General features: G+C 46.4%; 1 protein-coding gene across 13 annotated transcripts in view; it reads right to left on the minus strand.

Annotated features, from left to right (window-relative positions):
* TBC1D30 (TBC1 domain family member 30) overlaps positions 1–17275 on the minus strand; it is a 159334-nt gene that overhangs the window by 128217 nt on the left and 13842 nt on the right. The window lies entirely within an intron of this gene.

Raw genomic sequence — 17275 nt, forward strand, 5'->3', positions numbered from 1 at the left:
GGGGGCAGATGTCAGGCCCCAAACAATTCCCTATTTTACTTATCTTCCTTCTATTCCTCCATCTTTGGGACCTGCCATTCTGTTGGGGGAGGGGGGAGCCCAGCGTTACTTGCATGTTTGTATTTGTTTGCCAGTTCTGTTTCCTTTTCCTGATTGCCATTGTTGTGATTCTGTGCCAGCTTGTGCTCCCAACAGCTGAGTCTGAGGAATCTGAGGAGGAGGTGGAGGAGGCATTTGAAAGGCCATCAGGGGCAGAGGGAGGCTCTGATGAATTACAGGACTCACGGTTTGATGCAGAGCCTGGGCCCTCCAGTCATGTTTCTGATGAAGCTCAGCTGTGTGAGGAGAATGAGTCAGACTCGGAAGACTCACACCTGATGGACTTGCTAATTGATGCTCGCACACGTCATCAATTAGCGAGAGTAAATCAGCAGCAGTCAATGCGGCATCTCCAGAGTAAAAGGAGAAGGCAATGAGAGGCAACGCCTTGGGACTGCTGTATAAAAAGAGGAGATGTGGGCGGTGCTGGTTGCTGAAGGCAACCGTTTGCAAAGTGTTTCTTGGAATCCTGGTCTGTTCGTCTTGCTTGTGACTACTCTTCTGTTTGCATTGTGTTTCCTGTGGACTATTTCCTTCCTTTGGACTTGAGTTTTGCTGTTTGTGTTTTGGACTATTTGACAGGTTTGTCACCCATATTAAAAGGGGTTTGTTTTGTTTTAAAGTCTCCAGCCTATTGTATCAGCAGGGTTTTGGTCCTTGTGCCTTTAACAAGGATGGCAATAGGCTGGGATAAAACAGTTTGCCTTCAGCCTCACCCCCTACTATCATGAAGCAGCTACGTGCTGAGAACGCCCAGCTTGCCCAGCAGCTGGCTTTGTTATCTGCCCAAGTTGCTCAGCTATCTGTCAAGGTTCCTGCTGCTCCACCACCATCCAGGAGGAAATGCCAAGTGGTGAGGTCAGACAAATTTGATGGCAACCTGGACATGTTTCCTGTTTTCATGGCACAATGCCACCTGTATATCAGTGTGAAAGCAGATGATTTCCCCACTGACTGGGATAAAGTGGGGTTTATGATAAGCCTGCTTTCTGGTTCTGCAGCTTGTTGGGGCACACCCTTGCTAGCTCAACTTATTCCACTGATGGACAACTTTGTGGGGTTTTGTGATTACATGGGGTTGATGTATGAGGACCCCATCAAGACCCAGACAGCTACCTGACGTTTGAAAGCTCTGAGACAAGGCCAATGCCCCCTGCAGGGCTATATCAGCAAATTTCGGCTGCTTAGCCAGGATTCAGCCTGGAATGAGGCTGCGCTCGTGGATGCTTTCCAGGGTGGCTTGTCAGAGGAGATGTTGGATGAGCTGGCCTGTGTTGATATTCCCCCGGATCTTAATGGGCTCATTCATCTCTGTCTGCGGATCGACGCCCGGATGCAACAGCGAAGGAGTTGCTGTGCCACCCCAGAGACCCGTACGACCCCCGTTGTGAGTGCGACCCCGGTCCAGAGGGAGGAGCCAATGGAGTTAGGTGCTGCCAGACTTCGTCTATTGGTGGCAGAGATGAACAGGTGACATTCAGGAGGATTGTGTTTTTATTGTGGGGAGCCTGGGCATTTGGCCACTTTCTGCTCCAAGAAGCGACGAGGGGTGTGTGACGGAGCTGGTCCCGAGACTGCCATCGGCTCCCCTGTCAGGAAACAGCCCATGCCCGACCTGAAAGGCCTTTTGGGTTGGGCGTCCCGCAACTCCAAGCCACACCCTTCTGATGCTGCCCACGGACCCCCAAAGCATTTGATCTTGGAGGCACGCATGATTCTTCCTAAGTTGCCCAAGGGGATTCCCGTCCGTATGTTGATTGACTCTGGGGCCACTATGAACTTTATGGACACAGCATTTGTGGCTAAATGGGCAATTCCCCAATGCCCGGTGGATCGACCGATGTTAGTGGAGACCATTGATGGTCGAGTGCTTCTGTCTGGGCCAATTAAGGCCACCACGCAACCGCTATGTATGGCCGTCAGTACACATGAGGAGGCCATTCAGTTTTATATCACCTCAGACCTGCATTTCCCCGTGGTCTTGGGAACGGCATGGCTCCAGGCGCATGACCCACAGATTTATTGGTCATAGAACTTGGTCACCTTTCCAAGCTTGCAGTGCGTGGACCATACCCGCCACATCTGTGCCAGTCAGGTAGAGGGACCCATGGGGGTCTTCTTACCCTCTGAATTGGCAGATTATGCTAATGTGTTCAGCGAGACTGAGACAGATCGATTGCCCCTGCACAGGCCTTATGACTTAGTCCCTGACGCGCCTCTCCCAGTGGGGCGTTTGTATTCCATATCGGATGCCAAGTTGGCCACGTTGCGGGACTTTTTGGACAAGAATTTGGCTCAGGGTTTTATTCGGCCCTCGTCCTCACCAGTATCTGCACCAGTACTCTTCGTCAAGAAGAAGTCCGATGAATTGCCGCTGTGCTGTGATTATAGGAAATTGAATGCCATCACAGTGCGCAACCGATACCCGCTGCCCCTCATCCCCAAACTCTTGGACCGGCTCCGTGAGGCAAAGATCTTCACAAAACTGGACTTGCATGGAGCTTACAACCTTGTCAGAGTTCGATCGGGTGATGAGTGGAAGATGGTGCTTGGTACTCGGTACGGGCACTTCGAGTACACGGTGATGCCATTTGGCCTGACCAACGCCCCTGCCGTGATCCAGCACTTTATGAACGATATTTTCCAGGATTTGTTAGATCAGTTTGTGGTGATCTATCTGGATGACATCCTGATCTATTCCCCATCGCGAGAGGTGCACCATCAGCATCTCCGTCAGGTCCTGCATCGGCTTTGAGAACATCGGCTATATGCTAAACAAGAGAAATGCCAGTTCTACTAGACGGCTATCAAGTTCCTGGGTCACCGCATTTCTCCTGAGGGCATCGCCATGGAGCCGAGTAAGGTTGAGTCTCTGCAGAGTTGGCAACCCCCACATCGTGTGAAGGATGTCCAGCGACTTCTTGGGTTCGCCAACTATTATCGGACTTTCATCCCCGGGTTTGCTACCATGACAGCCCCCCTTACTCGGCTCCTGCAGAAAAAGACTCGGTTCCAGTGGGACGCTCCAGAACAATGGGCTTTCCAGGCTTTGAAGGAAGCCTTCATGAAGGAGCCCATCCTGAAGCATCCTGACCCGCAACAGCCATTTTGTCGTGGAGACGGATGCCTCCGACACTGCCATTGGGGCGGTGTTACTCCAGGCGATGATGCCCAGTGGTGCCCTCTTCCTTTGCGCATACTATTCACGGAAATTGAATCCGGCGGAGCGTAATTATATCATGTGGGAGAAGGAGCTATTGGCCATTAAAGTGCCATTCAAGGCCTGGAGGCATCATCTGGAAGGGGCGCGGCATCAAATCGAGGTCTGGACGGACCATAAGAATTTAGAAAGCCTGCAGACTGCTCAGAAATTGAACCAACGCCAGATCCGGTGGTCTCTCTTCTTTGCAAGGTTCAATTTCTGGGTGACATACATATCCAGCAGTCACAATCAAAGAGCGGATGCTCTGTCCAGGAAGCCCAAATATTCCCGAGCAGAAGATAAGCTTCACCCCAGGACAGTGCTCCCTATTGAGTCTTTTGCTGCAGTGAGGGAGCCAATAGATGTATGGGCTCGGATTCGGGAGGCCCAGCAGCAGGATGGGTGGGTGGCTCAGTGAAAGGAGGAGGTGGGGCCCAATTCCCCATGGACAGTCACGGATGGACTCCTCCACTATTGGAATCGGCTCTATGTTCCTGAAGGCCCGCTCAGGGGACTCATCCTCAGCCAGTGTCACGACAATCCGGCGGTGGGGCATTTTGGCCTGTTCAAGACGCTGAACTTGATCTCCTGTACCTTCTGGGGGCTCCGAATCTGACACAATGTTCAGACCTACGTCTCATCTTGTATTTCATGTAGGCAGGCCAAGTCAGTGATAGGGGCCCCACCCGGACTACTGCAGCCCTTGCCAACACCCAAAAGACCCTGGGGGGCTGTGTCCATGAACTTTCTGATGGACTTATCCCAGTCTTCTGGATTCACAACGGTGTTTGTGGTGGTGGACATGCTGTCCAAGATGGCACATTTCATTCCATGCCGTGGCTTGCCGTCTGCCCGTGCCACTGGTTGCATGTTCATCCAGCAGGTGTTCCATCTGCATGGTCTTCCTGATAGGGTCGTGTCCGATAGAGGGTCCCAGTTCACAGCCCATTTCTGGTAGGAGTTGATGCAGGCATTGAATGTCAAGATCTGCCTCTCGTCCACACATCATCCCCAAACTGACGGAGGGACCGAGAAGGTCATTGGAATCCTGGAGCAATATCTGCACTGCTATGTCAATCAGCAGCAGAACAATTGGGTGGACTATCTGGCGGTGGCTGAGTTTGTGTTCAATAACTCACAGCACATCTCCACGCAGATAACACCATTCTTAGCCAATGTGGGCTATCACCCTCGGTTTTTCCCTCTTTCCCCACTAGATGCACCGGAACCACTAGCGAACGACTACCTGGCAGAGTTACAGGCAATCCATCGATTGGTGCAGCGACAGTTGGAGAAGGCCAAGGCTGACTCCAAAAGGTTTGCTGATTGGTCAAGGCAGGATATGCCTCCGCTATCAGTGGGAGATCAGGTATGGCTGTCCACCAGGAACCTACCGTCAACCCGGCCAGCCAAGAAATTAGACCACCGATATGTAGGACCATTCCCAATCGAGGTTGTCATCAATCCGGTCGCCTATTGCTTAACTCTGCCATGTTCCATGCGGGTACATCTGTTCTCTGTTGTCCCTGAGCAACCGGCATGTCCACTCCGCCGAGCCAAACCACCCCCACCGAAACAACATGATGGAGACAGTGCCCCCAAGTAAGAGGTTGCCAGCATTCGGGACTCCCGTTGGGTGAAAGGTCGCTTCCAGTACCTGATTGAATGGAAAGTCTACGGACCGGAGAAGTTCACCTGGGAGGATGTGACCATCGTTCATGCTCCTGCCTTGGTGACCGCCTTTCATGACCAATTCCCATCCCGACCACATCCAGATCGGCAGACCCTGGGGAAGGGCCCTGCAGTGCGGAATAGTGTTGTGATTCCGTGCCAGCCTGTGCTCCCAACAGCTGAGTCTGAGGAATCTGAGGAGGAGGTGGAGGAGGTATTTGAAGGGCCATCAGGGGCAGAGGGAGGCTCGGATGAATTACAGGACTCACGGTTTGATGCAGAGCCTGGGCCCTCCAGTCGTGTTCCTGATGAAGCTCAGCTGTGTGAGGAGAATGAGTCAGACTCAGAAGACTCACACCTGATGGACTTGCTAATTGATGCTCGCACATGTCGACAATTAGCGAGAGTAAATCAGCAGCAGTCAATGCGGTACCTCCAGAGTAAAAGGAGAAGGCAATGAGAGGCAACGCCTTGGGACTGCTGTATAAAAAGAGGAGATGTGGGCGGTGCTGGTTGCTGAAGGCAACCGTTTGCAAAGTGTTTCTTGGAATCCTGGTCTGTTCATCTTGCTTGTGACTACTCTTCTGTTTGCATCGTGTTTCCTGTGGACTATTTCCTTCCTTTGGACTTGAGTTTTGCTGTTTGTGTTTTGGACTATTTGACAGGTTTGTCACCCATATTAAAAGGGGTTTGTTTTGTTTTAAAGTCTCCAGCCTATTGTATCAGCAGGGGTTTGGTCCTTGTGCATTTAACAAGGACGGCAATAGGCTGGGATAGAACAGCCATGGGGAAGGGTATGATAGCTCTCCGAAGATGTTCGCGGCAAGACGGATGCCAGCAAAGCCAGTAAATTGCATGCCAAGAGCAACGGTTGATCTCCCCGAGATGCCAGCTGATTGGATACAAATCCGAGCAGCTTTGGTGGGAGGGGCTTTACGGCTTGGGCAACTATACGGTGTTAACGAACCTTTACCTCAGACCTCGCCTTGATCCCCCACTGTTACTAATTCCCAAATAAAAGAATCCTGTTTGAAGCAATGATTGCCTCAAGAGTTCAAATTCTTGGGAGAACAGCTGAAGTGGGTCATTACAGCTGGCATACGGTAGTTTTCCCAGATTGCTTCCCGCAGGGCTTGCCTGGCACGTGCCGAGGGGGCTGGACTCATACATACTGGTACACTCAGCTTCTTACAACAATCATACAGTAGTTACAGTATCCTCAGATGTTCAGGAGGAAAAGGTGTCTGCTCTGGAGTTTAAGCCAGAAAAGTGGAGGGGGGGGGACAATTTAAAAGGCCCTGCCTGGAGAAATAGAGCAAAGCTCTTCTGTTTGCTGCCTGAAGCAAGTGTTGAGGCCAACCTGCAGGAAGCAACCCACTTCTTCACGCAAAATCTCAAGGGCCTTGCAGAACCATTGGGGAAGGGGTGCCTGGCCTTCCTCGCCCCACTTCATCTGATGTACGGTAATTTTCCCAGAGTTTTGTGTCCTTCCATATGAAGGAGAAACACAATGCCGGGAGGAGAAGCTGCCATTTCGAGAATGGAGAAGGGAGACACTGGGCGATGCCAGGCAGTGAGAAAGTGCAGACTAGCAATTGCTGCAGGAAGGAAGGAAGGAAGGAAGGAAGGAAGGAAGGAAGGAAGGAAGGAAGGAAGGAAGGAAGGAAGGAAGGAAGATTTCTCTGTTCTCTGTTCTTTCCGGTGGTGGCGAAGGCTGGCGGAGGGATACAAGGTCTAGCAGAGGGATACCAAGGCTGGCAGAAGTAGCAGGGGAGGCTTGCACCACTTGGTTACTGCACAAGCCATGGAAGAATTGGTGGAGGTGGCAGGTGCTGCCAGGCAGGTGATTTTCAGGGAAACAAGGGGGAGGCCGGGATCAAAGAAAGCCTATCCAGCGGTGGATGCGGCTGTTGTGCAATTGTAGTGGAGCCTTTTCCAGTCACTCCCCCCTGGCTTCAAAAATGGTGGAGGGGGACCAGCTAAGATGACAGAGCCTCCCCCATCCATCCTCCATAGCATGTCAGTCCGGCTTCGGAGGGGAGTGAAAGGGAAGAAGTGGGCAGGTAGCCAGGTCATTAAACAGGCAGGGGGAGGTCACCGAGCAGGGAGTGACCTGGCTGTGGGGGCCCTGAGGTAAGAGGGTGCAGAGCCCATGGGGCATCTCCCCCTCCCTCACCTCAACTTGTGGCTGTGGCAATGATGGGATAGAGTGGGCAGGCTCTTCGCTAGGTCTTCTTTTTGAGGTAGGGCTTATATTATAAGCCCTACCTTATATTATGCCAACCCCCAAAAAATCAAGCTAGGGCTTATTTTCAGGGAAATGCAGTAGTTGATTTTTATTTGCAGGGTAGTTATTTTGCCAAAGGAAAAAAATTAGCTATGCTTAGTCTATATCATGGGTTGGCAACCTGAGGTTCCAGAGCCGCATGAGACTCTTTGAGCCTTCCCCTGTGGCTCCCAGCCTCCTCTGCCGTTTGCAGAGAGAGAGAGAGAGAGAGAGAGAGAGAGAGAGAGAGAGAGAGAGAGAGAGAGAGGCACTTGCGCTTCCCTTCTCTCTCTCTCTCTCTCTCTCTCTGTAAAAAAGAGTGTGGCCTTATGCTGTTCTCCGACAAGCTGTCAAGCTTATTGGGTGGGGCTCCTGCCTTGGCCTGCGTCCCAGGAAGCAGGAAGTAGGAAGCAGGAAGGGGAGGAGAGAGCTAGCCCAATAAGAATGTGTCAGCCTGGCTTCTGGTTCGCAGCGTCACTAGTCGCATGGGCAGACTTCTCGCCGACTAGGTTTCCCTCCGTCAGTCAACCCTTATATCGGTCCAAAGTCGCCCTGGAGGGTGCGACTTCCGTCAAGGAGGCTGCTGTCCGGCTGCGGAGGAGCAGCGGCTCCTCCAGCTGTCCGGACAAATCTCCAAGGGCCAACGGAGAAGATCAACCAGTAAAATGGCCGATCGCCCTGCCGCTTCAGACCGTAAGTCAGACAACATCTAAGCTTTCAGTGCCCCCGTGGTGAATCCGGGTGAGAATTTTTTCTTATTTTTCTCTCTTTTCCGCCTTTTTTCGTTTGTGTACCTGTAAGAGCTTTTGAAATTATTTCCCTGGCTTGGAAAGGCGGCTTCTGCTTTCTTTGGGAAGAAAGGCATTTTACAAATACTGAAAGACTATATTTTACTTTTATTTGGACACTAAAAAGGAAAAAAAGAAGGAAAGGATTTTATCTCCTTTCTTTTTAAGAACTTTACTATTTCTATTTTATATATGTATATACATATATACATATATACATATATACATATATATATATATATATATATATATATATATATATATATATATATATATATAAATTTCTTTTTCTGACAAGGAATTAAAGAATTAAATTGGGAGACTAAGATGGCCATTTCGAGCTCATTCTGCTCTCTTCAGTTAGCCACACCCTTTATGGGATTCGAACCTGGGCAGTTTACATACTAGGCAGTGATTTAACCACCAAGCTACAGGCTCTCCTCCCTCTTTGCCAGCTGAGTCAAGGGAGTATATGCAGGAAGTTTTTCAGACAGATGTCAATTGATTACACCTTGACATTTTTTAACTGCTATACTGCAGTTTTACTTTTTACAATCTCTTTTGCCTTGCAGCCCCCCAACTAGGGGCGTTAAGCAGGCTCAAGTCGCAACTGCGAAACATTTGGATCTGTAATGTTTCGCAGTTGTGACTTGAGCCTGCTTAATGCCCCTAGTTGGGGCGGGGAAGATGCCTGATGTGTCGGAAATTGAATCCTTGGAACCGGCGGGTATTTCTTTCCATGACGATCGATACCCGCCGGTTCCAAGGATTCAATTTCTGACACATCAGGCATCTTCCCCACCCCCCCAGGAACCTTCGTGACGACCAGCCTGCATATCAGTCGATCGGAGATGCACTTGCCTCCGTGGAGTGAAACGAGAGCCCAGAGTGACAGTTTAACCACACACCCCACAGACATACAAGGGGAGAGCTACCATAAATCTTCTACCAAAGGAATGATTACACGATCTCGGAAGGCAACACAATTAGCCGGAGTGAATAGTGGTGTATTTACTGTACCAGGATCCACATCGCACTCCACATCGCACCCGACTTGGGGGAGGAGCGAGAAGAGCCAACTCACTAAAGTACACAAGCAACCATCTCTGGGGATTTTAATTACCTCGATGATCAGTCAACAGAATTCACTGTCCAGTCCCCGCAATGAGTTGGCAAAAAAGGGGAGAACAACTGTTACGGAGTGTAACGAGACTGGAAAGGCTGGGAAAATGGTGCGTGGGGGAGAGCCATGCAGTGAGAGCACATGCAGAATATCTAGAGTGAGGCTCCGTAATGATAAACATCATGATGTTAAGGATAGATGCCAGGATAGTGAAAAGGGTGAGGGCTCTGAACTCACAGAAAATCCTAAGGAAGAGAGGAGGGGGAAACGACTTGGTGGTGGGGATGACATCTCAAGTTGGAATAAGATTGAAGATCCTCCCAGACCACGGATATGGATGAGTGGAGAGTCGGAAGCTTGTTTTAACTTTGATGAGGTACGCGTGATATGAGTCACTCAATTATGCAGCAATCATAACCAATGCTACGATTGGCCGACCTGGGCCCATTACGCGGTCCAGAAGGCGAGCGCAGGCATTAACTCACATATATAAATGTTTACTCCCATTGATTTATGTACGCCCTGATGAAGTTGGCAGGAGCCAACGAAAACTAGGTTGCTAACTTTTTAAAAACTTTTAACGTTTTATACTTAAAACTTTTGTTTTATATTAAAACTTTTAACGTTTTAACTTTTCCTGGTGATCAAATTTTATTCACAATATGCACACACCCAGGAATCATGCTTCTATTTTTAGTATTCTTTTTAATGTGTGTGTGTGTGTGTGTGTGTGTGTGTGTGTATGTTCTGGAGTTGAAAAAAAATGTTCAGTCATGAGAATGTAATTTTGAAGGGCTTAAATTGATTAGGTGATTTTTGCCTATAATAATATGATCTGATAAGGTATGATAACTAATTGGATATCTGAAGTTTGAGTAATGAATTGAAAGGAACTAAAGTTTAACATTGTTTTTTTTTAATTAAGTTAGTTATCACTGGAAGAAGAAATGAATGAGATTGGTGATAAGAGGGCTGAGAGAGATTAAAAACTTTAATATACATGGTAGAGATACTTGAAGTGATAATTTGTTGATGTAAAACAATATTTGATTATGGTAATTTTAAATTGATAAAGCTTTAAAACAGAATTTAAGCTAGAAATGGAATATATTAAATCTATTCTGTTATTTGTGAGAAATAGAGAGATGATAGTGAATGTATTAAGTTGAGCTGTTTATGTATGTTTTTTACCTTGAATTGTTTGTCTACCAAAACACCACGGTGTGTCTAAAGTACTCTTTGTTAAAATTAAAAAAAAATAAAATATATTTTAAAAAAAAGAATCTGTGTCAGCTTGTTGAAGACCAACTTGAAGACAGCTTGCCAGGTGAGCAGAAGATTGGAGAGAAGGAGAGGGAGGGGAGAGAGAGAAAGAGAGAGAGGGAGAAAAAGAGAGAAAAATAGAGAGAGAAAGAGAGGGAGAGAAAGAGGGGGGAAGGAGAGAGAGGGAGGGAGACAGAGGGAGAGAGGGAGAGGAGAGAGAGAAAGAGGAAAGAGAGAGAGAGAGAGAGAGAGGAAAGAGAGAATAGATATAGTGTATATCTTTTTTAATGAAAATTATCAGCACTTTTGATCAGTGACATCATCAAAGTAAACAAACCCATGTGATGATTACATCACCAGGTCATGACCGTAAGCCAGACATGTCAAACACAAGGCCCAGGGGCCGGATGTGGCCCACAAAGTGGTTTCATGTGGCCCACGAAGCCATCCTGGAAACAGTGAGGTAACGGCCCCCTCTGCCTTGGCCCTGGCCCAGGCCAGCCGGGAGCCAGTGTACAATTTTGTGGTGGCCATCTATGCTGAAACGTATTCAGCTCCATAAGCCCCCCCCCCCCACATGGCCTGAGAGGAACAGTGAGGCTCCTCCAGTGGACCATGCCTTGGCACTTGCCCTGGTCCCACCCCCTTCTGCCAGAGAACCTCAGATCTATCCCACTCCTTCCCAGGGCCCCAAAGGCACCCTTGACGCGAACGATGTAGAGCTGGCCACATCCACCCAGTAGGCCGCAACCACCCTGGCCACACCCACCAAGCCCCCTGAGGGCAACCGCAATGCTGATGCGGCCCTCAATGAAATTGAGTTTGACACCCCTGCCCTAAGCAGAAGTGACGTGTTCGCCTAAGCCAATCAAGATAAGCATGAGTAGCCCTAACAGCCCAATTTTCAGATAAGGCGTGTTGAACCTAACCCCATCAAGAAAGATGTAGCAGTCAATCCTCTGGGTACATGATTAGCTTAATCCTAGACTAATTCTATGGACATTCAAAACCAAAAATCTAAGTAAAGTGAATAATTAGCAGAGGCATGTGTTTTTGGGAAACAAACCCCTACTTTGGGGAGCTGTGAAATTTAAAAATAAAAAAATGCTTTTTATTTCTAATAATTTTAGCCTAATGATGCTTTTAATTTTGGTAGAGTTTTAAAAATCAGTGCCTCAAAAGCTGGGAAAAAGGGAGCCCTAAAAGGCAGCCAGGGCCTGCATTTAACCCCTTTTTTTCTAAAAGGTGTTTATTTCTATCTGGTTTTAAAATCATTTCCTCGAATGCAGGGGGGGGGGGGAAACAAACAAACCACAGCCCTTTTAAAACCCGCAGCTGGTTTTTACCTTTGTAAAAATCTAAATACATATATTTTGCCAATTGAACCCTCAAATCTTCATGTACACGTAACCATTCGAAGCACGGCCTTCATAAAATTTATTCTGCCCCCCTACAGCAAAAGACAAAGAATATTAACAGGAATTAAAATGCTTATAAGAGGCAAGCAGCCAGGCGGCAAGTAGGGGTTAAGCCTCGTTCAGGCATGTCAGGACCGCGATACTGGGGCATGCATGTTTGTGTCTGCTACTAAAATAGGGGGGTTAGGCCTTGTTCGGGACATGCCCAGACATGTCATACCCCCCCTGTGATTCTGGGCATACACAATGCTTAAGTACATGTCATTGTAAGGGCAGGGGAGTTTGTGCGGGCAGGCCTGAACAGCTAGTGATTTAATTCCAGCAGTCTTTTGAAGATGGCAGCCTCTGATTCCAAAGCTGTTTTTAAAACAACAGCAAAAGCTAGCGTTGCACGCTCTGACACAAGGACCCAGCCGGTAGAATGCAACAAAAATCTGTTGCAGGGGTTATGATAAAGAAATTTTTGTATTCAGACCCATTTTGCACAGCTGTAGCATGGTGTGTTGTAACTTTAACGATCAGGTGCAGAACTTGTTGTTCAGCTACTTCACTGCCTGCATTGTCCCTCTGTCAAGCCTCTATGCTGGCCATTGAAGGCCGTCTTCTTCCCCGCTCGGTCTGCCAGGCTCTTCCCTGCTGTCGCACTCCAGTCGCCACCTGAATTGCACTGCAGGTCGTCCTTCCTTCTCAGCTCCCCTCCAAGGAACCGCAGCTCCGAAAAACCAGCCCAAGTAGCTGGCAAAGTGGTTGTGTATTTTGGCGAACTGTCCAACACAACCGGTCGGCTTGACAGCTGGCCCCGCCCCCCATGAGGGATATTTTTCTGATAGTGGAGCCATGCCCCTTCTGAACTCTGTATAACCAACAAAAGACTGTTAACGTCAACGCTTGACCATTTGTAAGTGGTCTTTCAATATAATGATGCATGAAAAGCTTCTAAGCCGTATTTATTATACACCAGGTTGTGTAGGGAGTTACGGAGGTGTGAATATCCTTTTTCAGGAAGCTAGAAAACATGATTAAAAACCTGACCATGAAGCAGTCAAGACATGGCTATCAAGGCAAGATGCTTATACGCTTCATAAGCCTGCAAGAATTAATTTTCCTAGAAATAAAACAGTAGTGTCTGGCTTAGATCATCAATGGCAGGCTGGCCTCATAGATGTCTCCAAATTTTCTAAGGAGAACCATGGAAAAAAGTACATCTTAGCAGTTATCGATGTGTTATCTAAATATGCCTGGGCCTCCCCTTTATCTGATATATCAGGGAGGGAAGTTACATCCGCCTTCCAGAATATCTTTGAAACAAGAAGCGCACCCTGAAAAATACACACAAATGCAGGTAAAGAGTTCTTGAATATTCTGCTGAAGAAACTTTTAGCACGTTATGGCATTCATCATTTTGTCACTCATAGTGAAACTAAAGCAGCCGTTATAGAGAGGTTTAATAGAACCCTGAAAAACAAATTCTGGAGATATTTCACAGCTAGAAATACCCATAGGTATGTGGACATTTTGGCAGATACTCTTCAGGGGTATGATAACACTTACCATCGTGGTATCGAGACTGCTCTAACGAAAAAGATTTGTGGATGAGGCTTTATGAGGTAGTTTGTAGTATCGGGACTGCTCCTAACACTGTAAATTTGTCTAACAAAAGGGATGTGTGGATGAGGCTTTATGGGGTAGCTTTAAAAAGTAAAAGAAAGGAAAAATGTCTTAAGATGGGAGATCATGTCAGGGTATCTAGACTGAAGGGTAAGTTTGAAAAGGGCTATCAGCAAACCTATACGGATGAGATATTCATCATCAAAGAACTGGAGACAAGGGGGGAAAGAGTGGTGTATAGATTAAATGATTACACAGGTGACCCTGTAAAGGGGGCTTTTTACTTTGAGGAGCTCCAAAAGGTTCCTGCTGACCAACAGCGCATATACAGAATAGAGAAAATTATCCAAAAAAGTGGGCGGGGGAGAAACAGAGTTTCTAGTCAAACAGACTGGATGGCCAGAGAAGTCCAACAGTTGGGTTAAGGAGACTGAAGTACAACATCTTTGATATGGTGGAGTTTTACATCACCCTTCCCAGCAATGCATCAGCAACAATTTTCCCCCAAAACAAAAATTCTAATTTTACTATTCTATTAGCGAGATCGTTGGATCTTCCAGGGTCATGGGAAGTAGGGCTAGCAGAGATACAGTATCCACACAGTTGGCACACATTAACTTCTCCTGGATATTTTGAAATTGCTAACGAGAGAAAGAGATGGAATTTTTCTCTGAGAAGCACGTACTATAACAGCATCCGACAGCTGTTAGAAAATATGAACAAGCTTATATCAAATGCCAAGGACAGACCTAAGACAACTCTACATTATGATTCAGTGGGTAAAGGAGATGAGCTGCATACCATTCTAGTTAGCGGAGAACTTGGACATCTGTTAGGTATGTTTCCTGGATTCAGCATCTTATATGTTTACACACATTGTAGAGCTCCAGATAGTGGGTGACTTCTATGTGCCATTACTGCGCTGTGTGCCTGTGCGACGGCAAGACAATGATTTCATCACAATGACGTATGACTGTCCACATTATGTACCTGTCAGCAAACATCACATCGATACTGTTACTATAGAAATCAAAACCGACCAGGACAAAAACATGCATTTTTATCACAGGAAGGCGATTGTCAAGCTTCATTTTAGGCCTCTGAAAAGTAAAGGATGGTTATAATCAAGAAGCATGGGAACCCTCAAGACTACGTGGCTTACTACAGGACACAAGCTGGTGGCGGTCTTCCAGGTTTCAACTTCCAACTTAATATAAGGGAATTTATTAAGCAGTTCTTTGTACAGAGGTTGCCAACAGCTATAAAACCATACAATATTTTGAGACATTTGAGACAACGCAACATTGCCATGTTCTAGCATTTGTTTGATTAAAAAAAAGATTTTCCAGAATTGGACGGCCCACTTATAATACAGGAGAAAAGGTGTACAAATTATGCAATATTTTCCACCAGCCTTAATAGCCATAAGGCAGCATCTGTAATCCTCACTCTTTAATAACCTTTTATTATACACTACTTTTAGAGTTTTTCGGAGGACCTGTGTTTCCAGGGTCCACTGTTTCTTAACCCTAACAATCCCCAACTGTTCTACCCTGATCTTTTTTTCTCTCTGCACCAGAAAGACAATAATCATCCACAAATCTTTCAAGGTGTCAAAATTAACCTTATTGCTATTACCACAGTTTAGCATGATTCCCTTCACTTTTAGCACCGCTTCACCGTTGGACAAAGCATAAGCATACGTTTTGGGACCGGTCACAACAAACTCTGTTATCGTATTTGGTGGAATCTCACTTGTCAGCTGTCCTAAATAATCACCCAAAGGAGGTGTCCATGCCCCCTCTCTACTTGCAAAAATGACTGAATCGGTGTCATGGTACAGGCATTTATCACCCATCCCATCCAGTAGCCTGTATAATTCCAGCCATGCATAAGCTGTTGTAAAGCTGGCAATGAATTCATTAGTGCATGTGGATTTGGTGGGGTGGTTCTTGGCTGTTTTCCATGTCACAACGGCTGTCTCTGTATCCATAAACTCACAGGAAACATCATAACAGGGCACAAAAAGGTATTTGAATAAATCCTCAGGGTTGTCACCACGGATGTGGTCAGGTGATTGGTGGTCTGACCAAATGTGCCCCACAGCTAATTTCCGGTACATAATGTGGATAGTCATAGGTCATTGTGATGAAATCATTGTCTTGCCCTCGCACAGGCACACAGCACAGTAATGGCACATAGAAGTCACCCACCATCTGGAGCTCTACAATGTCTGTGTAAACATATAAGATGCTGAATCCAGGGAACATACCTAACAGATGTCCAAGTTTTCCGCTAACTAGAACGGTATGCAGCTCATCTCCTTTAAGATTAATTTTTTGACCCACTGAATCATAATGTAGGGTTGTCTTAGGTCTGTCCTTGGCATTTGATATAAGCTTGTTCATATTTTCTAACAGTTGTCGGATGCTGTAATAGTACCCGCTTCTCAAAGAAAAATTCCATCTCTTTCTCTCGTTAGCAATTTCAAAATATCCAGAAGTTAATGGGTGCCAACTATGCAGATACTGTATTTCTGCTAGCCTTACTTCCCATGACCCTGGAAGATCCAACGATCTCGCTAACTGAATAGTAAAATTAGAATTTTTGTTTTGGGGGAAAATTGCTGCTGATAGATTGCTGGGAAAGATGATGTAAAACTCCACCATATCGAAGATGTTGTACTTCAATCTCCTTAACCCAACTGTTGGACTTCTCTTGCCATCCAGTCTGTTTGACTAGAAACTCTGTGTCTTCCCCGCCCTCTTTTTTGGATAATTTTCTCTATTCTGTATATGCGCTGTTGGTCAGCAGGAACCTTTTGGAGCTTCTCAAAGTAAAAAGCCCCCTTTACAGGGTCACCTGTGTAATCATTTAATCTATACACCACTCTTTCCCCCCTTGTCTCCAGTTCTTTGACGATAAATATCTCATCCGTATAGGTTTGCTGATAACCCTTTTCAAACTTACCCTTCAGTCTGGATATCCTGACATGATCTCCCATCTTAAGACATTTTTCCTTTCTTTTACTTTTTAAAGCTACCTCATAAAGCCTCATCCACAAATCTTTTTCGTTAGAGCAGTCTCGATACCACGATGGTAAGTGTTATTGTACCCCTGAAGAGTATCTGCCAAAATGTCCACATACCTATGGGTATTTCTAGCTGTGAAATATCTTCAGAGTTTGTTTTTTAGGGTTCTACTAAACCTCTCTATAACGGCTGCTTTAATTTCACTATGAGTGACAAAATGATGAATGCCATAACGTGCTAAAAGTTTCTTCAGAAGAATATTCAAGAACTATATACCTGCATCTGTCTGTATTTTTCGGGGTGCGCGTCCTGTTTCAAAGATATTCTAGATGGCGGATGTAACTTCCCTCCCTGATTTATCAGATAAAGGGGAGGCCCAGGCATATTTAGATAATACATCGATAACTGCTAAGATGTACTTTTTTCCATGGTTCTCCTTAGAAAATTTGGAGACATCTATGAGGCCAGCCTGCCATTGATGATCTAAGCCAGACACTACTGTTTTATTTCTAGGAAAATTAATTCTTGCAGACTTATGAAGCATATAAGCGTCTTGCCCTGACAGCCACATTCCTGAAAAAGGGTATTCGCACGTCCATAACTCCCTACACAACCTGGTGTATAATAAATATGGCTTAGAAGCTTTTCATGCATCATTATATTGAAAGACCACTTACAAATGGTCAAGCGTTGACGTTAACACAGTCTTTTATTGGTTATACAGAGTTCAGAAGAGGCATGGCTCCACCATCAGAAAAATATCCCTCATCACCACTATCAGAATCAGAAAGGATCATAACATGCT

This window comes from Crotalus tigris, unplaced genomic scaffold, assembly GCF_016545835.1.
Source record: "Crotalus tigris isolate CLP2741 ecotype Arizona unplaced genomic scaffold, ASM1654583v1 scf7180000020961.217079, whole genome shotgun sequence".
Lineage (NCBI taxonomy): Eukaryota > Metazoa > Chordata > Lepidosauria > Squamata > Viperidae > Crotalus > Crotalus tigris.